We start from the raw sequence: 25,276 nt of genomic DNA on the forward strand, positions 1-25,276 counted from the left end.
TTGCTGCCAGTTCTATCCACTGGTCACCACAAATTTGTTTTCTGTCACTACAGTTTTACTTTAATATAAAAATTCCTATATAAAAGAAATCACACAGCATTTTGGCTTTGTGTCTGAGTGCTTTACTTGGCATAATGTATTTGGCAATCACTCATGGTGTGTGAATCCATAGTCCATTCCTTTGTATTGTGGAATATTGTTCTATAGTACAGGTGTACCATACATCTATACATTACAGAACAGTTGATGGATAGTTTGTTTTCAGTTGTTCCAGTTTTTATCAGTTTTAAATTATTATGAATAAAGCTGCATTTGAGAAGACTGTGTATGTGCGTGTGTGTGTGTGTGAGAGAGAGAGAGAAAGAATATTGGGGGCATTGGTAATACTGAATACTATTGGAACAGTAGTAATCTGAGTTATATGGTATATGTATATTTAATTTCATAAGACACTGTCACATTGTTTTTCCCAAGTGAGTATAAAATTTGCTATTCTACCCAGCAATGTGTGAACTCTATTAGCTCCACATCTTTGATAATATTTAAATTCTTTTATTTTTGTGAGTGCATAGTGGTTTCTCACTGTGGTTTACTCTGCATTTCCCGAACGACTAATAATTTTTACCATCTTTACACATGCATATTTGTCATTTGGATGTGGCTATTTTTTTTCCTACTGTTGGGTTGTGTATTGGTGTTCTAGGGTTGCCATAACAAAGTATAACTAACTGGATAGCTTAAAATATCAGAAATGTATTTGTCTCACAGTTTAGAGGCTAGAAGTCCAAAATCAAGGTGTGCCCACACTCTGAGTGTGACTCAGAGGGAGTCACACTCCCTCTGAGGTCTGTAGGTCAGAATCCTTCCTTCCTTCTCCTTAGCTTCTGATGGTCGGCTTATTGCTGCAGCACTTAGGTCTCTGCCTCTAACGTTGTGGTGCTGCTCTCCACCCAGTCTCTGTGTCTCTTCTTCTCTTATAAAGACATTAGTAATATTGGATGACAGGCCCAATCTACTCCAATATGACCTCATTTTAACCATTCCACATAGAAGTTCTGATTTCTAAATTAGGTCACATTTTGAGGTAATAGGAATTAGGACTTCACAATATCTTTTGAGAAGTAATAATTCAACTCATAAGGGTTTTTTCCTTATAATTAAGGCATAGAAATTCTTCATAAATTATAGATAAAAGTCTTTTTTTCACTTATCTATGTTTAACCTGACAGCTATGATATATAATCTTGTTTACTGTTGCTTTATATTAAGTCTTAAAATCAAGCAGTAAAGGTCATCCAATTTTGTTCTTCTTTTCAAAATTATTTTGACTATTCTAGAACCTTTGCATTTCTATACACATTTTAGGATGAGCTTCTCAGTTTCTCTCTCTCTCTCTCTCTCTCTCTCTCTCTCACACACACACACACACACACACAAACCCTTGTGAATTTTTTTAATAATAAATTTATTTTTTATTGGTGTTCAATTTGCCAACATACAGAATAACACCCAGTGCTCATCCCGTCAAGTGCCCCCCTCAGTGCCCGTCACCTATTCACCCCCACCCCCTGCCCTCCTCCCCTTCCACCACCCCTAGTTCATTTCCCAGAGTTAGGAGTCTTTAGGTTCTGTCTCCCTTTCTGATATTTCCTACCCATTTCTTCTCCCTTCCCTTCTATTCCCTTTCACTATTATTTATATTCCCCAAATGAATGAGACCATATAATGTTTGTCCTTCTCCTATTGACTTACTTCACTCAGCATAATACCCTCCAGTTCGATCTACGTTGAAGCAAATGATGGGTATTTGTCATTTCCAATGGCTGAGTAATATTCCATTGTATACATAAACCACATCTTCTTTATCCATTCATCTTTCAATGGACACCGAGGCTCCTTCCACAGTTTGGCTATTGTGGACATTGCTGCTATAAACATCGGGGTGCAGGTGTCCTGGCATTTCATTGCATCTGCATCTTTGGGGTAAATCCCCAGCAGTGCAATTGCTGGGTCGTAGGGCAGGTCTATTTTTAACTCTTTGAGGAACCTCCACACAGTTTTCCAGAGTGGCTGCACCAGTTCACATTCCCACCAACAGTGTAAGAGGGTTCCCTTTTCTCCGCATCCTCTCCAACATTTGTGGTTTCCTGCCTTGTTAATTTTCCCCATTCTCACTGGTGTGAGGTGGTATCTCATTGTGGTTTTGATTTGTATTTCCCTGATGGCAAGTGATGCAGAGCATTTTCTCATGTGCATGTTGGCCATGTCTATGTCTTCCTCTGTGAGATTTCTCTTTATGTCTTTTGCCCATTTCATGATTGGATTGTTTGTCTCTTTGGTGTTGAGTTTAATAAGTTCTTTATAGATCTTGGAAACTAGCCCTTTATCTGATATGTCATTTGCAAATATCTTCTCCCATTTTGTAGGTTGTCTTTTAGTTTTGTTGACTGTATCCTTTGCTGTGCAAAAGCTTCTTATCTTGATTTTAAGATTTGTGTGGAATCAGAAAAGTCCCCGAATAGCCAGGGGAATTTTAAAAAAAGAAAACCATAGCTGGGGGCATCACAATCCCAGATTTCAGGTTGTACTACAAAGCTGTGGTCATCAAGACAGTGTGGTACTGGCACAAAAACAGACACATACATCAATGGAACAGAATAGAGAACCCAGAAGTGGACCCTCAACTTTATGGTCAACTAATATTCAATAAAGGAGGAAAGACTATCCACTGGAAGAAATACAGTCTCTTCAATAAATGGTGCTGGGAAAATTGGACATCCACATGCAGAAGAATGACACTAGACCACTCTCTTTCACCATACACAAAGATAAACTCAAAATGGATGAAAGATCTAAATGTGAGACAAGATTCCATCAAAATCCTAGAGGAGAACACAGGCAACACCCTTTTTGAACTTGGCCACAGTAACTTCTTGCAAGATACATCCACGAAGGCAAAAGAAGCAAAAGCAAAAATGAACTATTGGGACTTCACCCTTGTGAATTTTGACTGAGATTGCATTGAATCTATAAATAATTGTGGGAGATTAGATACTGTAACAACATTGAGTTTTAAAATTCAAGACCAACATATATTTCTCCATTTACTTAGATCTTTAATCTCCTTCAGAAATGTTTTAGCCTTAAGGTAATAGTCCTGCATACTTTTGTTAAACTTATTCCCAAATATTTTATGTTCTTTGGTTATAATCACAGGGGTGCTATTGATTTCAAAATTTCAATTTTCAGCTAAGTCTTCTGATCCATGAATATGGTATTCATCTCCACTCATTTATATCTTCTCTAATTTCTTTCAACAATATTTTGTAGCTCTCCATTACAGGTATTACATTTATTTTGTTAAATTTGTTGTCTGGTATTTCATAGTTTTTATGTTATTTAAACTACATTGTTCTTTAATTTTATTTTCCTTTACTACTGATGTTTTAGTTTTTCTATTGCTGATTAATATATTACCACAACACTGGTGACTTAAGACAACACTTATTGTACTATATTTCTGTAGGTCAGAAGTCCAGCACATGTCTCACACAGTGTCAGTTAGGCTGTTCTAGGGAAGAATCCATTTGTTGCCCTTTTTAGCTTTTAGAGGTTGGTTACATTCTTTTCTCATCTGGCATCTTCCTGCATCATCAAAGCCAATAATGTTGCATCTCTTTGACCTTTCTTCCATCCTCACATCTCTCCAAACACAACCAGAAAAGACTCTTTACTTTTAAGGTTTTAGATCTTGATCCCACTTAGTTTGGGATTAGAGTGGGCCCACCTAGATAATCCAGGATAATTTTCCATCACATTTGTTAAGTTGCTTTTGTCATATAAGGTAACATATACACAAATTCCAAGGATTAGAGTGTAGAAATTTTGGGGGGAGGGGGTATTATTCTGCCTACCATGGAAATAAGATGAAGATGTAATTGATTTTTTAAACTTTTTTTTTTTTTTTTTTTTATGATAGTCACACAGAGAGAGAGAGAGAGAGAGAGAGAGGCAGAGACATAGGCGGAGGGAGAAGCAGGCTCCATGCACCGGGAGCCCGACGTGGGATTCGATCCCGGGTCTCCAGGATCGCGCCCTGGGCCAAAGGCAGGCGCCAAACCACTGCACCACCCAGGGATCCCAGTAATTGATTTTTTTAATATTGAACTTGTACTCTAAGATGTTGCTAAATTCATCTCTTAGTTTCATAGCTTTTTTAAAAAATAGAATTAGGATTTTCTACATAGACAATCATATCATCCTCAAACAGTTTTACATCTTACTTTCAAATATGTATAGCTTCTATTTCTTTTTCTTGTCATGTAGCACTGGCTAGGTTCTCTAATAAAATGTTGAGTAGAGTAGACATCCTAGCCTCATTTCCATTTTTAAGAGAACAGCTTTAAGTCTTTCAACATCAAGTAGGATGGTAGCTCTAAGTCTTTGTAGACTCCCTTAACCACGTTTGGAAAATATCCTTCTAATTCTAGTTTGTTGGTATTTCCCCCCTGAATAGATGTTAAATTCTGTGTACATTTCCTTGTTTACAAAATAAGGACATCTAAATTCACCTTAGAATAGAGATTACAATAAGATAATACATGGAAAAGAGTCTAACTTTTTTGTGAGGCAAAGAGGGCATAGATGAATATACTATTTGTGCCAGTATAAAGTAAAATCATATTTGTTATGAACAATGTAGACAGAAAGCAAAGCACAGTTATTTTCTTAGCTCTTATTCTAAATAAAGGATTATTTCAGTGGGAAGAACAGACCAGCCTCACCAGGTGAAAGGCTCTATGAGGGACACTCAGCATCTATACACCATTAGCATACTGAATAGTGGAGGGGAAGTACAGTGTAAGGGACACTTAAATAATTGTTTAACAATGGGGTTTCCTAAGTAAGAAAGCATCCTTGCTGAAAGGGAACACGTCCATAGTTCAATGGTTGGTATCATCCTTTTCTTTTAATCTAACCCAAAAGGCCATGCCAGCCCCTTGGTAAGTTACTGAAAAAAAAAGGTATAAAAAATAAATACCTCCTTCCAGGACACTCAAATTTATCTCTGACATTTCAAGTATGCTTTCCATAGTAATCCCTTTTTCTCCCTCTTTATCTACTCCCAGAAAATTATTAGTGTAACGCCTACATAAATCTAAGTAAACAGAACCATTCTAAAAAACAAAGTTATTTGATTGGCACATTTTGTGCAATAACAAATGAATATGGCAATTTATAGCAATTAATAAAATTACCTGGTCTGTATACTTTTTTGGTAATGTTCTACACATGGAACTCATTATTTCATTTTCCCAGTAAAAAGAATGAAGTAAAGAAGGCCAAGATTTCATGCAATTGTTAACTTGAGTTTAAGTTAATTAGGCTTTTGGTTTTTGTCATTTGACAGATTTCCTTTATCCTCACTACCTTAATTTGACCTCTTACAGTTTCTTTTCACAAGAAGCACTTCTTTCAAATGAAAACATCTCAGGCAGAGAAGTGATAAACAGGGTGGGAAATGAAATCTATTTCAGTGTCTCCAGATGGCAACATCCTAAGTTTGCAGCCACTGTGACAATGGAAATTCATACAGGCTATGATGGTTAATTTTATGTGTCAACTTGACTGGCCTAAGGGCTGCCCAGATAACTGGTAAAACATTATTTTTGAGTGTGTCTATAGGGTAATCCCAGGAAAAATTAGCAATTGAATCAGTAGACTGATTAAAGATTTCCCTCACCAACATAGATGGGCATCATCCAATCCATTAAGGGTGCCAATAGAACCAAATGGCTGAGGAAGGGTGACTTTGTTCTCTTCTGAGCTGGGACATTGATCTCCTGCCCTTGGACATTGACACCTCTGGTCCTCAGCCTTTGGACTATGATCATTGGTTCTTCCCATTCTCAGTCTTTTGTATTCAGATGGGGACTAATATCACTTTACCCTGGTTCCTGGGCCTTTGGACTGGTGCTGAAATATATTACCAGCTTGCCTGGTTTCTCCAGCTTTTAGAGAGCAGATTATGGGACTTCTTGGCCTTCATAATTATATGAGCCAATCTCCTTATGTATATGCATGAAAATACATGTATAGACAAACACATATATATGCAAACGTATATATAGAGAGACAAAAAGATATCCTACTGCTTGTATTTCTCTGGAGAACTCTAACTAATACATAGTCTAAATTAACATTACTGTTTAGGAGATACCAATAAAGCAAGAGAACCATCCCAAATCATAATTCTCTAGCTCTGTATCTCCTGAAAACTTCTGGTGAGTGAAAAAATTGCTTCTCAATAGATTGAATTTAAAAATCTTTCCTTAGGATTAGGGAAACATTACAAAGTTGTGTCCTTTCCTCCTCCTTCCCTTCCTGCCTTCCTCCCTTCTTTCCTCCTTTCCTTTCTTTCTTCTTTCTAGCAGCTTTTTATTTTGATATTTAGGAGGGTATATATTGTTCTAGTGGCTGTATTTATGCTAATACCCTAATATAATACTTCAGTTCCCTATATTATATCTAACTAAAGCTGACACACATAGCATTAATTATTATCAAAGCATCAGTCATAGAGCATTTTTAAAGTTGTGATAATTGTTAAACAGTCAAAAGTTTTTCTGAACAGAAGCCAACTTTGGAAATCTTTTTTAACAGTTTTAGATGGTGATCACAAAGGAGTCATAATTATATCTCTTGCTTTCATGATCCATTTTTATGAGGTGTTTATACATTGCAACAAACCATATTAAAATTATACCATTCCCCCCTTTTACATTTAACTGAATAAAAATATTTCTTAGAAAAAGAAAAATCTAATTTCAGGTATCTCTTCACATGCCTGCTCACATGATTGTGTATGTAGAGCTCATGTGATCATATTCATCGTGGCCCTTAAACAGCGTGTCGTACTTTTTTCATACAGTTTAGCATAAAACAATTTTCTATATTCGAAGCATTACTTTCTGTCGACTGCCTTGAACCATCATTGTAAACCAGAATTTTGTCATCTTAATGAATTAAATCATAATTGAGAGCAAAATAATTCTAATTTCACAATCCTTTTATGGTGAATCTAATAGCATTTAAAGGTCCTCAGGCTTGTGTTCTGCTTTTATTATCGCAATACTCCTGGAGAGCAATAGTAAGCCCCCAAAGCTTTTGAAATACGATGGAGATTTCTACTGACCTCAGATTGCCTTAACACTTGTAATTTCATATGCAGGGTAATTGCTTTCATACTCTTTGTTGGTACTTTTGCTATCCTTTACATACTGAGGCCTCCTCTAGACATGTTTGTCCTATGATGCCCACTAAATCAGACAGCCACAATGCCATGAGAAAAAGAAGACAGCAAGTCTGAGGACAAAACTGCAAGCCAACCTGAGATTGGTGACAGAAGATGGATCTTCATGTTCTGGGCACTGAGATCTTGGCTGAAGAACTATTTGGTGGTGGTAACAGAGGCAGCGTGGAGAAAGGTTTTTGTACAAAAAGGGAAGAAAATTTTGAATGTTAAATTTCTTTTCTCATCTGCCATACCACAGTACCTCCTGAGAGTATCTCTGGCAGGCAGTCCAGCCCAATTTTGCCTGTTAGTTATAGTCCTGACCAGTCATCAGAAGGGATTTGGGGTAGCTGGATATGAAATTAAGAGTAGTTAACTGAAGAGGATAACAAGGAAGATCCTCAATGGCATTCTTTCATATTATGGTTGAAAGTAACATTCCCCCCCCCCCCCCAAAATATGGTGGACTATATTCTTAAGTGAAGTGTCAGGAAGAAAGCTGTTTCTGACCAAATGGCCAAATATATTTGACAAACATAATTCCTGGTTCCTGACACAGAGCTCCTAAAAGCTTGTAAATAGAGGCACCAGGAAAATCTTTTGATTTAAAATTTAGGCTTTGACCCGCTGGTTTCTGATGGAGAAATCCTAAGACTTTTAGAATTTCCTGAGTGACAGGACCATCTGACACTAAGCTCCTAAGTCCCTTGGTATTTCCCAGGTGAAGGGAATGTCTTTTGTTCTAACCAGGTGACTCTTCAATGAGGGCTCATCATTAGAAAGACCAGATCAAACAAGAACCTCGGAACTTTCAGACCCACCACCTATTCTCCACAGAGGGACTGGAAATGGAGAGGATAATCAATCTTGCGTATCTGATGAAGCTTCCATAAAGTCTCAGGTTGGTACCAGGAGGGTGCTGTACTCCAGCCTCATGGGGACAGAAGCTCCTGCACTTGGGGCCCTCATCCTATGTATCTCTTCATCTAGCTGTTTGTCTATATACTTGATCGTATTCTTTATTATATAATAAAGTGGTAAATAAGTGTAACTGTTTCTCTGGTGGAGTATTCTAGCAAATACTCAAATCTAAGGAGGGGGTGTCATAGGACCCTCCAATTTGCAGCCAAATTGGACAGAAGCTGTGAGGACCTATTACTTGTGGCTGTGTCTAAAGTGGGGAACAGTCTTATGAGACTGAGCCCTTAACCCATAGGGTCTCTGCTAACTCTGGTTAGTATCAGAATTGAATGGAATTGCATGACACTTAACTGGTACTGCAGAGAAGTGCTTGATGTGTGGGGAAAACCCCATACTCTTGATGTCATAATTATGTGGATGTGAGTAAAGGAGAAATAGGGAGTTTTTTCTAGATATGTCATTCCTGCATTGTGAATTCACAAAGTACATGTCTTCCTGACTACTTATGCTGAAGAAATCAATGTTGCCAATTAAATCTACTAACTTGTGTTCAATTTATTTAACCACACAGTGTAGTTTTTCTCCTCCATAGCCTTTTTAAACCTCCCATGGAACTAATATCATGCACAACCTATTCTGTAACATGCTGATCTGAAGATTTTCCAAATGTGTAACTTACTTAAGTTTGTGGAGGCATCAGATCCCTTTGGGCATGTGGTAAGTATAAATTAAATCTATAAACCTTTAAAGTTGGTCATTCAAGTGCCTAGAGGAGTGTTTCTACAAGTGCCAACTAAATAAAAGAAAATAGCAATAACTGAGTTTTCATCACTCCCAAGTCCACAGAGTAAATCTTAGCTTATACATATGGTTAAGTATCAATATCATACACCTTCATTGAAAATCATATGTATGTCAAAGTTAGATTTGAGCTATGCTGGATTTTGGCTACTGTGAAGGCTAAGATTTAATGATAATAATTAACATATAGTGGGAATTACAAATTTTTTACCCTCAAATTATTTCAGAAAACCCTTTCAACAACACAGTGAAAGTAATATGACGGTGATATTATTGTATCTTTTTAAAATTCTATCTTTTAAAAAAATGATATCATATTTTATTTTTTGACCCTAAGGGCCTGTGTTAGTTATATTTGTGCATGCTGTATATATGTTGTATGTAATAGAATAATTCTGTGTGTGGAATAATTCTGTACCACAAGGACCAAACAGAGGTCTCAGTGTCTTTATCAGTCATGATCCTAACATTTCACAATGTTATGTATAATACTACCAAGTACTTTGATGTCATTTTCCAAGACAAGGTTGAAATTATATAGGCTATCATTATTTGCTCCTTTGGAAATATATACAATCCCATCCAAATATGTTATTACTTTTTTCTGCCCTTTTGTACACTAGTGATATTTAAGATAACTCATCATTTTTTCTTCTGTCTTTCAAAAAAAATTTACAATCTTTGGGATAAAATTGGTTTGCTTAGATTTTTGGGGTTTTATTTTGTTTTTTGTTACATGTTCTCCCCCAGAAACCAGGGTAGCACTGGGTACTCCATGAAAACTGTGACTTCCTCTCAGCCCTAGGGCTCAGGACTCTCTCTTAGACATCACAGAATTTACAGAATTATATTCAAAACTGCTACAAGAATGAACATCTTCTTTTCCATCCAGTTTTTCAACTTTTCAGATAAACTTTTTATTGAAGTATAACATAGATAAGTATACAAATATAAGCATCAAGCTCCACTAACTTTTTACAAAGTAGATATACTAGGTAACCAACACCCAAAACTATAATATTATCTGTTCAAATCCCTTTATGCCCCTACCAGTCACTATCCCCACCAAGGAAACCACTATCCTGACTTCTAACACTACATATTTACATAAAGGAATCATATTGTATATTCTCTTTTGTGTCTGGCTTCTTTCACTCAACACTTTTGTTTTTTTTTGAGATTCATCTATGGTGTATGTAGTAGTAGTTTGTTTATTTTCAGTGCTGGGTAACACTCAGTTGTAATTTATTTATCCATTCCACTATATATGAACATTCAAACTGCTTACACTTTTTGGCTTTTATAAACAGTGGTGCTATAAACATTTTTCTACATTTCTTTTGGGTATTTACCCTACAGTGAAATCACTGGGTCTTAGGGTATACAAAAGTTTGTCTAAAGTAAATACTATTGAATTCTTTTCCAGAGTGATTTCATCAATTTACTCACCAGCAGTAAAACATAATTCAAATTGCTCCACATGCTCAGCAACACTTGAAACTGTCACTTTACAAACTTTAGCCAATATGGTGTGTCTGCTGGGTTGCTGTCATTTTTACATTTAATTCTCATTTTTTAAAGATGCAATAAAGTGTACTCACTTAAAATGATATCAAATTTGATAAACGTATACATCTGTGTAATATTTATATCAATAAAAATAGTGAACATTTCCATCACTCCCAGAAAGTTACCTTGTGTCCCGTTTCAGTCAATTCCCTCACCAACAGCCACAAGCAAACATGATCTGATTTCTGTCAGTACAGGATAGTGTTGCTTGCTTTTAGACATCCTATAAATGCAACCATATGGTATGTATTATTTTGTGTATACTTCTTTTATTAAAACCAATGTTTTCTAGTTGATCTATGTTTTTATTTGTATCAGTAATTCATTTATTTTTATTACTGAATTGTCTTCCATTATAGAGATACTATAATTTGTTTATCCATTCAACTTTTGATGAGTAAAGTTGCTTAAAGTTTTTGTTAGGAATAACGCTGCTGTGAACACTCACGTAGAAGTCATTGTATGGTCATCTTCCCTAAGTGTGTCATATGACAAGTGAAACAACTAAGTGTCATCAAAAGATGTATAAAAAGTTGTGATATATATATAAAATATTATAATCTAATCTATATATAATCTATATTATATAGAATCTATATTATATATATTATATACTATATATTATCTAATCTATATATAATCTATATATAATACATATATTATATATAATCATTATATATAATGATATATTATATATATTACTCAGCCATAAAAAAGAATGAGATCTTGCCACTTGCACCAACATGGATAAACCTAGAGTGTATTAGACTAAGTAAAGTCCGTCAAACAGAGAAAGACAAATACCATATGATTTCACTTACATGTGAGTTCTATAAAACAAAACAAATAAATACACAAACAAAAAAAAGCAAAACTAGACCCATAAATTCAGAGAACAGTATGGCTGTCAGAAGACAGATGGGTGGGAGAAATGAACAAAAAAGAGTTGAAAGGAATTAGGATGAGTAAATCATGATGATAAAAGGTACCCAATAGGGAATATAGCCAATGATATTGTTACAGTATTGTATAGTGACAGGTGGTCGCTACACTTGCGGTGAGCATAATGTATAGAGTTGTCAAAGCACTATGTTGTACACCTGAAACTAACATTGTGTGTCAAGTATACTTCAACAAACAATTAATTAATTAATTAATTAATTAATTAAAATATCTGTGAGGGAAAGGAAGTTTGGAGACTCGAAATAACATAATTTACCATTGATAGGGTTATATTTAGCAGACATTGGAAATATTCAGATACCTTTTTGTCTTCAATTATTCAAAATCTTTTCTCCTTTTAGTTATATATGATTAATAATACAGCTATTTCAATATTCCTTCCTACAAAGAGGATATAATAATTTATTAATATTAAAGCTACATATTACCATTTCATTGATGCTATAGATTCTCCTCCATTCCCATCATCGTGTTGTCTGTGCAGACTGATTTCTCTTTTTTTTAAAAGATTTTATTTACTTATTCATGAGAGACACAGGGTGGGGGAGTGGGCAGAGACACAGGCAGAGGGAGAAACAGGCTCCGTGCAGGGAAGCCCGATATAGGACTCAATCCCAGGTCTCCAGGATCACATCCTGGGCTAAAGGCAGTGCTAAACCGCTGAGCCACCTGGGCTGCCCTGTGGAGACTGATTTCTTTTTTAAGATTTATTTATTTATTTATTTATTTATTTATTTATTTATTTATTTGAGAGAGAGAGGCAGAGACACAGGAGGACAGAGAAGCAGGCTCCATGCAGGGAGCCCAATGTGGGACTCGATCCCGGGACTCCAGAATCACGCCCTGGGCCAAAGGCAGGTGCTAAACCGCTGAGCCACCCAGGGATCCCCAGACTGATTTCTAAATAGAAAATATTATTCATGAGTTTTCATAGTGATACGTTACCTACATAGAAGACAGTAAAAATGAAGATAATAAAAATGCTATGATTGAGAAATGACATAATATTTATGTCATACTGTGTTATTTCTTGAACAAACAGGAAATGTAGGATCTTTATTCACATACAATATATCCCAAGAATCATAACCATCTATTACCAGCTAAATTGTCACTTTGTATTAACTCGTGTAAAAGTTAACATAAAAATTCTCAAACTATATATAAATATCTTAACTTTAAATGAGAGAATATTAAATATCTTAACTTTAAATGAGAGAGAAAACTATTTAGATATATTAAAGAATTTGTTTACTATGGTAACTAATAATGGAAGACTGTAACTTAATTCTATAAATTTCAGTAGACAAACAATGTGGAAAAAAACTAGCACTGTAAGTATATTCCAAGACTTATCTACAAATTACGACCAGTAGAAATGCAGAATTTTGTACATCTTTGCAGTATGCATTGTTTTTCTTTTCATTTTTTAAAGATTATATTTATTTGAGAGAGAGAGAGAGAGCACATGAGTGGTGGGTGGGGCAAAGGCAGAGAAAGAATCTCAAGAGACTCTGCATTGAGTGCAGAGCTTGTTGTGGGGCTTGATCTCACAACCTGGACATCATGACCTGAGCCAAAATCAAGAGTTGGATCTTAACCAACTGAGCCACCAGGTGCCCCATTTTTCATTTCATTTTAATGATTCTCCACTACTAAGGCAGGAAAGAAAACAATAGCTATCATCATCTTCACTCATTAAAGTGTTGAGAAGAAAATAATCCAAAAAACATCTGCTTTTTTCAATTGCCTTAGTCATGAGAGTTTTTTCCAATTTGTGCTGTGCCATCCTTTTCCTTTATACCCACAAATCCTATTCAACTGGGGAAACAGATGAATTCAAAGGAAGTAAAGAAAATTTTTGACTTGTAATAGTTAAAATTTTAATATTTTTTCCTAAAAATGATACTAGACATAAGTGAATTCCAAACAAAGGTAAAACAATTAAAAAATTTTCAAATATTGATCACCTCATTCATAAATATTTTGATTTTTTTGTGCTCAGGAGAAGATAAATCTCTAAAAGTCATATTTATTCAAATCTCAAATATGCTAATAGATGTTGGGATGCCTGGGTGGCTCAGCAGTTAAGGGCCTGCCTTTGGCTCAGAGTGTGATTCTGGACTCACAGGATCGAGTCCCACATTGAGCTCCCAGCATGGAGCCTGCTTCTCCCTCTCCCTATGTCTCTCTCTGCCTCTCTCTCTCTCTCTCTGTGTGTGTGTGTCTCTCATGAATAAATAAATAAAATCTTTAAAAATATATGCTATTACATTTTGAATCTACACTGCTTCATATCTTGTGGTTGTTATTAAGGCTGTTTTCTTTAGATGAACAAACAAAATCTCTTTTTATGTTCTCTAAATAATTGTCCCATAAAGAACTGACATTCCTAAGCATTTTATTCCTTTGGTCTTGCTTACTACCCCTAAAACATTTTGCCAAATAAATATCATTTTTAAAACAAGGAGAAAAAAAGAAAGAAAAAAAGAAAGAAAGAAGAAAGAAAGAAAGAAGAAAGAAAGAAAGAAAGAAAGAAAGAAAGAAAGAAAGAAAGAAAGAAAGAAAGAAGAAAAGAAAGTAAAGAAAAGAAAAGAAAAGAAAATCCTTATACTCTTTTTTTTCAGGGGGTTTTACATTTTTTTAAGTTTGATTTGCCGATATATAGTATAACACCCAGTGCTCATCCCATCAAGTGCCCTCCTCAGTGCCCATTACCCAGCTACCCCATCCCCCGCCCACCTCCCCTTCCACAACCCTTTGTTTGTTTCCCAGAGTTAGGAAACTCTCATGGTTTGTCTCCCTCTCTAATTTTTCCCTTTCAGTTCCCCCACTTTCCCCTATGATCCCTTTCACTATTTCTTATATTCCCATATGAGTGAAACCATGTGATGATTGTCCTTCTCTGATTGACTTACTTCATTCAGCATAATACCCTCCAGTTCCATCCACGTCAAAGCAAATGGGGGGTATTCATCCTTTCTGATGGCTGGTATACACACACACACACACACACACACACACACACATATAGACCACATCTTCTTTATTCATTCATCTGTCAAAGGACATCGAGGCTCCTTCCACAGTTTGGCTATTGTGGACATTGCTGCTATAAACATTGGGGTGCAGGTGTCCCAGCATTTCACTGCATCTGTATCTTTGGGGTAAATATCCAGTAGTGCAATTGCTGGGTCGTAGGATAGCTCTATTTTTAACGTCTTGAGGAATGTCCACACTGTTTTCCAGAATGACTGTTCCAGTTTGCATTCCCACCAATAGTGCAAGAGGGTTCCCCCTTCTCCACATCCTCTCCAACATTTGTTGTTTCCTGTCTTGTTAATTTTCACCATTTTCACTGGTTAATTTTCACCAATCTCATTGTGGTTTTGATTTGTATTTCCCTGATGGCAAGTGATGTGGAGGATTTTCTCATGTGCTTGTTGGCCATGTGTATGTCTTCTCTGGAGAAATTTCTGTTCATGTCTTCTGTTTATTTCATGATTAGAATTTTTGTTTCTTGGTTGTTGAGTTTGATAAGTTCTTTATACATCTTGGATACTAGCCCTTTATCGGATATGTAATTTACAAGTATCTTCTCCCATTCTGTAGGTTGTCTTTAGTTTTTGTTGACTGTTTCTTTTGCTGTGCAGAAGCTTTTTATCTTGATGAAGTCCCAATAGTTCATTTTTGCTTTTGTTTCCCTTGCCTTCATAGATATATCTTGCAAGAAGTTGCTGTGGCCAAGTTCAAAAAGGTTGTTGCCTGTGTTCTGCTTCTTCAAATCTCACCACCAATAGAAACCAATTACTGGCTAAAAGAAAACATTCCCTCATAAAGGGAATGAGAAAATGTCATGGCTCAAAGAAGAAACTTTTAAGATCACTTGCTGTTAAATGATAATCAAAATGAGAGATCAGGGATAAGGTACAGATTTTCCCAGTTAAGATGGCATATAAAATGATCATGATTAATTATGAGATCCAGGGTGTCCAAAAATTTTTTTTAAAAGGCTCAGTAGAGATCCACTTTGATATCTCAGAATGGTGGGGAAGATAAAGATCAAAAAAGAAAAAAAGGAAAAGTGTATACAAAAACATAAAAAATGAAATAGAGGCAGTAGATTATTTAAGAGTGTTCTAGTTCTTCCAGCCACCACGACATGCGCAGTTTGACCCCACATGATTTCCATTAGCAGTAATTAACATTCAATGATAAGTAATACCCTGCAAGAGGGCCATAGGCACATTCCACAGCATCATATGATCCCAATATAACATATAACTTATCTAAGAAAATTTTATAAGCAGAGAAATAGTAGGGTGAGTATAATTCTCCATTCTTTCATTTTTCTATAACAGGATGGACAAAAATATTCCATCTGCAACAAAGCCAAAGTTCTCGGATAGAGGGTCTCACCATGTCAGCATGTGGAACATGTACCAGAGAACTCCAAGAATGAGGATGTGCCTAATACCATGTTGCATATTTACAGGTAAGCCTAACATGGCTAATGGAGAACATCTAAGTTCTCTGAGTAAAGGGAACTTTTTATGTAAAGGGCCAGATAGAATGCATTTTATAGAGAAATACGGGCCCTATGATCTCTCTTGCAACTACTCTACTCTGCTGTGGCAGTACAAAAGCAGACATGGACAGTATATAAACAAATAAGCAGGACAGGTTTCAATAAAACTTTACTTATGAATATTAAAATTTGAAGTTTATATAACTTTCATATTGCATGCATTATTCTCCTTTGGATTTTTTCAACTATATAAAACAATTCTTAGCTCACATACCATTCAAAAATAGGAAGCAGGCTAGATTTGGCCCTTGGGTTGTAGTGTTTGCTGATCCCTACAAGAAGCAACAAGAAATACCTCAAGTGATCTCTAGGCCCTGGAACAATGTTAGGGAATATGAATACTGAAGTCAAGATATGCAAACCAAGAGCCCTGGAAACAATCTTACATACCAGGAATGCTGACATGAGCTAAAGACCTTGCCTCTCTGCAGACCAGTTCAGTCCACTGAACCAGCTCTCAGCTAAGCCATCAAAAGGGGAAGGCCACCAGGGCCATGTAGTTGTGTCTTTCGTTAAGTAACCACAAAAGCTCTAGCAGAAAAACCACACATTAAAGCATGCTTTTTATAGAAGATTGAGAACATTTAAAAAGGCCAATTGAAGAAGAGACATCATGAAAAGAATTATTCAAAGAAACATAGGTAATGTCAGATACAGACTAGATAGTATAGTCACTTTATGTTGTCAAAATGGAAAAAGAGTCACAAATGTTCAAATAAATGAAATATAAAGGACAGAAAGAGTTGGAAATCCTAGATCTTAGGGGAAAAATGCAAGCGAACAATAAAAATATAACATGTGTACTGAAAGTCACATTAAAAGCACCATATAGGGATCCCTGGGTGGCGCAGCGGTTTGGCGCCTGCCTTTGGCCCAGGGCGCAATCCTGGAGACCCGGGATCGAATCCCACATCGGGCTCCCGGTGCATGGAGCCTGCTTCTCCCTCTGCCTGTGTCTCTACCTCTCTCTCTCTCTCTCTGTGACTATCATAAATAAATAAAAATTTAAAAAAAATAATAAAAGCACCATATAAAAATGAACATAACTGAAAACAAAGTCAAAAGTATAGTGGATGGGCTGAAGTAAATCACATAAATAAGAGCAGAAAAAAAAACAAAACATGAACATGACTATGGAAAAACATGGATACAACAAAAGATATTAAAATACATTCTTCACTTAATGGTTTGACTTAAAATTTTTTCACTTTACAATGGTATACTGACTTCAATTAGAAACTGTACTTCAGATTTTGAATTTTGATCTTTTCCCAGGCTACCAGTAAGTGGCACAATCCTAACGATGAGGGGCAGCAGCAGAGAGCCACAGCTCCCAGTCAACCACATGATGAAAAAGGTAAACAAATAATACACTTAAAACCATTCTGTACTTATGTAATCATTCTGTTCTGTTTTCTTACTCTCAGTACAGTCTTCAATAAATTACATGAGATATTCAATGGTTTGATATAAAATAGACTCAGTGTTAGATAATGTTGTTCCCCTGTAGGCTAATATAAGTGTTCTGAACAAGTTTAGGGCAGACTGGGCTTAAGCTATGATGTTCTATATGTGTATTTTTTTTAGGATTTTATTTATTTATTCATGCAAGACACAGAAAGAGGCAGAGACACAGGCAGAGGGAGAAGCAGGCTCCATGTGGGGAGCCCAATCTGGGACTCGATCCTGGGACTCTGGGATCATGACCTGAGCCAAAGGCAGACGCTCAACCACTGAGACACCTGGCATCCCTCTATAGGTGTATTAAAGGCATTTTCAACTTCATGATATGTTCAACTTATAATGCATTTATCAGTATAATTCTATCATAAGTAAACAAGATCTGAATATATAAGAGAACAAACAAGTAACACAACATTCAAGTACACAGTTAACCTGTACTGAAATACAGCAGCCTTGAACCTACAGACTGTCTTAGAGTGTTCCTAGGAAAAATGCATACAGAGAAATCTATATAAATACATGGAACTCTGGTAAATTCCTCAGTCTTTAAGTATAAAGGAAGAATCACATAGGTATTCACGAATGAAAGAGCAAGTCGCATTCAAAGGGGATGTCAGGTGTCGTTAGAGGTCTCCAAAGAAATGTTCAGTTCTAGAGAAAATGTAGAGGTATCCGTAAATTTCTAAGAATCATTGTTATCCCAAATTTATATGCAGGAAGTTATCCTTCATGTTTAAAGTTAAAGATAGAACTTCTCACTCTTGCATACCGAAATGTAGTCAAACAAGAAATAACACATGATAAAGAGCTTAGGGAAATGGAAACTAGAGAAAAGAATGGTTAGTCAGAGTTGCATCCATGTATGCCAAAACTAAAGATTAAAGAACTAAAGGAATTTTAATTATATAATATGAATGTTAATACTTCTTAGAAATGTTAAAATGATAAAATAATTAAAAATGGGAAAAATGGAAGCTAAAAGGGCAAATGTGGGAGGAAGTGTGAGTGGTATCTTCTTCATATTTCTTAGCAGGGAGTCAAATATTTTTCAGTCTTGAAATATATAGTTAAGGGGATCCCTGGGTGGCGCAGCGGTTTGGCGCCTGCCTTTGGCCCAGGGCGCGATCCTGGAGACTGGGGATCGAATCCCACCTCGGGCTCCCGGTGCATGGAGCCTGCTTCTCCCTCTGCCTGTGTCTCTGCCTGTCTCTCTCTCTCTCTCTGTGACTGTCATAAATAAATCAATTAATTAATTAAAAAAAAGAAATATATAGTTAAAATAACTCTTTTTATACATACAAATATCAAAATACTACCTCTCAAGTACAATTTCTCAGTAAGTATTACTGAGTGTGCTCCATGAAAAGGAGGAATAATGAAAAAAGAGATTTAAGACTATCAGGAAATAAGAGATGTGGAATGGATAACTGTCATAGGTGACCATCCAATCCTTCAAAATGACAACAACCTAATAAATTATCGTATCATGAGTCCCATCTTCCTGGAGGTACAACTAAGAACATTCACTCATCTAGCCACCTTGCAGCTGGTTGCAGGCACATGGCCCAGGATCTGGTAGGCTTTCCCATGAGTCTTTCAATTCCAAGGCAAGAAATGTGAGAAACCCAGTTTTGTTTAATTTTGTTGTTGGATTTGGTGTGTTGGCTTTGTTTTGTTCCCCTTCTTGAATGGCTGGCCAAGTATGTTCAGACTGTGGTAATATTTATTAAGTAACAGCTCTACCATCTCAGATATGAATGAGAGGAGTGGTGGTAAGTGATGTCTTAATCACATTGGATCTTTCATATGGTTCTACATTTTCCTCACTGAATATTAGTCATGAACATAATCCTCCAGCTCTCCCACTTACTGTGTAAGCTACATAAGATTTTTTTACTAACCTTCACATTTTCACTAAAAATAAAATACTTTTATTCTGAATTAAAAAGCTGTTTTTAAAATGTATGTCTTGCATACATACACGTGTGTGCGGCACACACACAAGCTTCAGTAATTCTGTAAGTCTCACTTCAGGTCCTTTTCTTCAGTTAAAATCAATAATATTAAGCTTAATGTTAAGTTTAAAATACTATGCACTATGCACGATGCTATGTCATGTGTCAAACTGTTCCTATCTTTTACACTGCTTGTGTGTGAATAAAGGGAGATGAAGTTGATGGTCACCAAAACTGATTGGTGAGTGATGGATGGTGAGATTTATAGTAAATTTTTGTTTTCTTTTCTGGAACTTTCCATTTTGCTTCATTTTTTTTTCTTTTTAAATACACATGTAGGGGATCCCTGAGTGGCTCAGTGGTTTAGCGCCTGCCTTCAGTCCAGGGCATGATCCTGGAGTCCTGGGATCAAATCCCACATCGGGCTCCCTGCATGGAGCCTGCTTCTCCCTCTGCCTGTGTCCCTGCCTCTCTCTTTCTCTCTCTGTGTCTCTCATGAATAAATAAATAAAATATTTTTTAAAAAATAAAAATAAATAAATAAAAAATAAATAAATACACATGTAGCTATTTTTTTATAAAGGCCATAAAATAATTATACCAAAAATTGGTATAAATTAGCAACTTCATTCAAAATATTTACTGCAAAAAAAAACTATTCACTGCAAATTTAAGAAATATTTTTCCCTGTGTAGGCAATTGATCATATGTAAGTATACATTGGTGTGTGTATGGATGTGTTTATGTGCATGTGTTATTTAAGCATCATTACAAACTAGTCCAGTATTTAAATTTTTTGGTATTGTTTATTATGTATTCATACCTCATTTATTACCTGAATAAAAACCGAGAAATGGAGAGTCAGAATTTCATAGAACTATTAATCATTAGAGCAAAAATTAACACCTGTCTAGACATATGTATTTGTATATGACATCTATGGCATTTCAGAAAGAAAATAAGACAATTGAACATTCACTGTTCCAATGTGCCAAAGCTTTCCTCCTCACAAAAAATCAGAAATAATAAAAACTATATAGTTATTTTTTTTCAGATCCAAAAAGTCATGAATATCTGCAGAAGCTGATCTCCTGTAGTAATATGCAATGCTAAGTGCTCCATACCCATGAACAACCTGAAAGAGATTGCACTCTACATAATTATGCAAATAGATTTTTTAAGAAAAAGAAAAAAGCAGAAATGACAATATGCTAATATGGCAGCAGCATTGAATACGATGAGGATTATTAAAATACGAAGTGTTTGTTCATGCCCAGAGCCTTTTTTTTTTTTTACTTAATATTTTTTCATGGCACACAAATCTCCAAAGGAAATATTCAAGAAAGAAAGCCCTCAAATCATAATTACCATAATTATACTTTTTCATCTTAAAATCCTCTACACACCCCTAGAATAAATATTATACGTAGTATATAGTATCATAATTAAAGTAAATGTTCAAAGAAATGATGCTTTGATTGCTGTTTGCTACATATTCTATCTAATGAGCCAGAACTACACAGTGTATATGTATGGTTTGTGTCTATTTGTTATTATTATTAGCATGGTGGCTTTGACTAATCTTAATTAAAAATCTGCATAAAATGTTTCTGTCCCATTGTATAGAATATGCTAGAAATATATAACAAAAATTAATATTGGAAGCAGTGAATAATTTAGACTACTTGCCAAAGAAATGTTTTAAAAGAAAGCTTTCAAATGGAGATAAGCCTTGTAAAAGAACATCAGAGATGAGCGGTAGCTGCAAGCTCTTTGCTCAGCCATGTGAATGTATTGCTTAATTATGGATCAAGTTAGTCTTTAGCTCCTTGACCACTGTGGATTATTCTTTCCATTTTCTTCTACAAGATCATGCTGAGCTGGGTGATACATAGATAAAAACTTTATATTATTCACCAGAGTATATTCTCTAAAGAACATCAAAAACGGGAGGGGGTGCAGAGAGTCCTTTAAAAGGCTTTGATTTTAAGTAAAAAGAAAAATTCAATTCTTATTATTCTAAAACAAAATACAACTCACTCTGAGCAAAAGATTTAAGAACCAGAGATAATATTCTTTTGTGGAGTTAAGTCCATAAAAAAAGTGATCAAAATACAAAAATGAAATTGCCCTTTGGCTACCAACATTCACAGTTCAAAGAATAACTGAATACAGTGTCTGTATAATGGTAACTAGGGGCAAATCACCCCTACGTTTTTGAAAAAGAGAGTGGTAATGAAAAAGGGAAGTGGGGAGTAATTTCTGGTTTTTCGTCTTTTCCCGAATGTCATAACCAAAATAATGGCCAGCTTCCTCTTGGACAAAGCAAAAATATTTTATTTCTAAAGTTCAGAATCTCTGTTTCTAAATAATAAAAAACGAGTAATAATAATCTACTTTTTTTTTTTCAGAAGGAAGCAATCTTGTGTAACTGAAGGATATTTAAGATGGGAGTAAGAAAAGCGTGGGTGTTAGCTTCTTCTTTGTCACTAACTAGCTATGTCTTTTGGTTAATTTCTTGGAGTTACCATTCCACACCTACAAAATGAAGTGGCTAACTAAGGTATTGAGGAAACCAAAAATATCACAATTCAAAGATTTTAAGTACTTGTTTGCAATTCATTTCCCATTCTCCCTTAACCTCTAGACCTCTCATTTTATTAAAAGTGTTCTTGTAAAGATACACAATAATGTCCACATTGCTAGATACAAGGGTCCATTCTCAGTCCTTGCTTCCTGATATCTCTATTATTTCCCACCTGTCAACCTGTACTTTCTATTTTCCTTATAGAAGTTGAGATGATCTTTCTCCCCGCCCCTTGCCTTTTTTTTTCTTCTTCCTGTCCTTCTTTAACACTTTCTAAGAATTTTTTTCCTAAACTTTTTACATTATTTCCAACCAACACTCTACAGATAGGGCCTTTTCCAGTGAGGGAGTCTGAGTCAGGTCAAATAAGACAAATCCTTTAAAATGAGCATTTACAGAGAGCTGTCATGTAAGTCCAAGATAACAATTCTTTAGCGATAGGGATTTTAGTGCAGCTCCAAACTGATTTTGTGCCTCCAGTGGCTGCTTGATCCCGGGATCAAGTCCCACATCAGGCTCCCTATATGGAGCCTGCTTCTCCCTCTTCTCTCTCTCTCTCTCTCTCTCTTTCTCTGTGTGTGTGTGTGTGTGTCTCATGAATAAATAAATAAGGTCTTTAAAAAAATGAGGAAGAGAAAATACATTTGTAGAACAATGCTCTAAAAAATCTGTGTATAAGTAGATGCCCACAGTTCAACCCATATATTTTAAGGGTCAGACGTATACCAGCCAGAAGATGATAGGATGACATCTTTAAGGCAGAGAAAAAAATCAAAAAGGTCATCCTAGCATTCTATTCCCAGTGAAAATATTTGTGAAAAAGAATAAATAAAATCTTTTTATAACAAATTAGAGGTGAAAAATTCATTATTAGGACCATTGATGAATATTATATCACTTATGAATTTTTTTCAGTGTTTTTTTCCAACTAAACTCTGAGATATATTCACCATATAGTTATAAGACATAATACAGAGAAATCCTATGTACCCTTTGCAAGTTTCTCTGAACAGTAATGCCTTGAAAACTATACCATGTGTGAGATATAGATATGATATAGTCAACATTTAAAAAGCTCCTTTTCCAAAATGATCTGTTATAGCTATAGCCACCTCTTCCCACCATCCCTAAACCCTGACAACAATTAATTTATTTTCTATTTCTATCATTTGGTCATTGTAAGAATGTTACATAAATGGAATCAAAACACCTTTCAAGATGGACTTTTTCTAAACTGAGCAGAATTATCTCAAAATTCGTCCAAATTGTTTCATGTATTAATAGCTCATATTTTTTTATTACTAACATTTCATGCTATAGGTGCGTTATAATTCATTTAACCAGTCATCTGTTTAGAGACATCTGGGTTGTTTTCAGTTGAGGCTATGTTGAATAAAGCTGTTAGGAATATTTGTATACAGGTTTTTGTGTGAGCACAGATTTCATTTCTCTGTGACAAACACCCAAAAGGTTGATTGCTGCATTGTATGGGAGTTGCAAGTATAGTATCACAGGGTACCATCAAAGTGTTTTCCAGATGGATTATCATTTTACATTTCCACTGACATTGTGCGACTGACATAGTTTCTCCAAATTCTGCCATTTAGTGTTGTCATTCTATTTCATTTTAGCTGTTGTCCTGTTCTGTTTGGTCAAGATGAGGAATGATCTGGGCCACCAGGTTAAGGATTGGAATCTGCACTAGTCACCTTCGTCTGTTGGGTGGTGAAGAGGAGGTCATGAAACACCTTGCCAATTATGTTTTTCTACTTCTGGAGTCCCTAATCATTTCTCCTGCCTCTTATCTATATTAGTTTCCTACTGAGGCTATAACAAACTACCAGAAATTTGATAGCTTACAGTAACACAAATTTATTCTCCTATGGTCCTGGAGCTCAGAAGTGCAACACTTTCATTTGGCTAAAATCCAAGTGTACCCTGGGCTGATTCCTTCTGGAAGCTCTGTTTCCTGCCCTTTCCAGTCTCCAGTGGCTGCCTGCCTTCCTTGGCTTGTGGCCCCTTTCTCCATACTCAAAGCCAGCAGCACAGCATCTTCAAATTCTTTATGCTTCCCTCATGACACAGCCTTCCTTTCCTAACTCAGACCCTCTGGCCTCCTTTTAGAAGGATTTACACTGGGCCCTTATAGATGATACAAGACAATCTCCTCATCTCCAGATCCTTAATGTAATCACATCTGCAAAATCCCTTTTGCTATGTAAGGTACATTTGGATTCCAGGTATTAGGATGTAGATATCTTTGGGGGACATTATTCAATCTATCCTATCACCTTTCAGAGTTCTCTAATTGTCTCTTGTCTTGTTTCTAATGTTTGTTGTTGACTTAGTAGAAAGGAGAAGGAAGAGGTGTTATTTACTCAAAGTTTTTATCACTCTCAAATTCATATGCTGAAATCCTAACCAACAATGTGATGATATTGACGGGTGAAGACTGTTGAGGTGATTAAGTTATAAGGGCTCTGTCCTCTTGAATGAGATTGGCTCTTATAATAGAGACCCCAGAGAACTCCCTCACTGCTTTTACCATTTGAGGACACAGGGAACAGATGGCCGGCTGCCTCCTAGAAGAGAGACAGTCCTCACCAGAACTTGAATATGCTGGCATCCTGATCTCAGACTTGGAGCCTCCAGAACTGTGAGAAATAAATTTCTGTTATTTATAAACCATCCAGTCTACTGTTCTTTGTTACAACAACCTGAATTAAGATAAGCATGTGCCATTTTACTTGGACTAGCAGTATACTATTATTTTTGTCTCTAGCTTTGTGTCATATTCAAATTTTATAAATACCCATTCAGTTTGTTTTTGATTCAAACCATCAATCAAAATATTGAACAAGACAAGGCCAAACACAGAGTCTTATAGCACAGATTGAGAATGTCTTATTTTGGTCCTATTGGAATATGATTGGGAATTATGAATCCATTTGTTTGCATCATCATCGAGTTTATACTTCTCTACCTTTTCTCTAAGTATAAAAAACTTGGCAGGATGATCTACTGAAATCACAATGATGATAGCATTTCTTTCATGAATAGATTAGGGAATCCTATTAAAAATAAGTTGTACTAGTTTTTAGCACACTTTCCTTATCTAATAGACTCTAAATATC

The 25,276-nt window shown here is 35.8% G+C and overlaps 1 long non-coding RNA gene across 1 annotated transcript in view; it reads left to right on the top strand.

The window, feature by feature from the left end:
* The window catches only part of LOC121483883, a 44,249-nt gene extending 19,439 nt beyond the window's left edge, over positions 1 to 24,810 (top strand). The window contains exons 2-6 of the long non-coding RNA XR_005985882.1: positions 8,045 to 8,195; positions 8,808 to 8,932; positions 15,910 to 16,043; positions 17,412 to 17,493; positions 21,967 to 24,810. This is a non-coding gene — a long non-coding RNA (uncharacterized LOC121483883). The remainder of the gene's footprint in view (positions 1 to 8,044; positions 8,196 to 8,807; positions 8,933 to 15,909; positions 16,044 to 17,411; positions 17,494 to 21,966) is intronic.
* The last annotated feature ends 466 nt before the right edge of the window (positions 24,811 to 25,276 follow it).

Source organism: Vulpes lagopus, unplaced genomic scaffold (genome assembly GCF_018345385.1).
Source record: "Vulpes lagopus strain Blue_001 unplaced genomic scaffold, ASM1834538v1 ctg45_2, whole genome shotgun sequence".
In the NCBI taxonomy this organism is placed as follows: Eukaryota; Metazoa; Chordata; class Mammalia; order Carnivora; family Canidae; genus Vulpes; species Vulpes lagopus.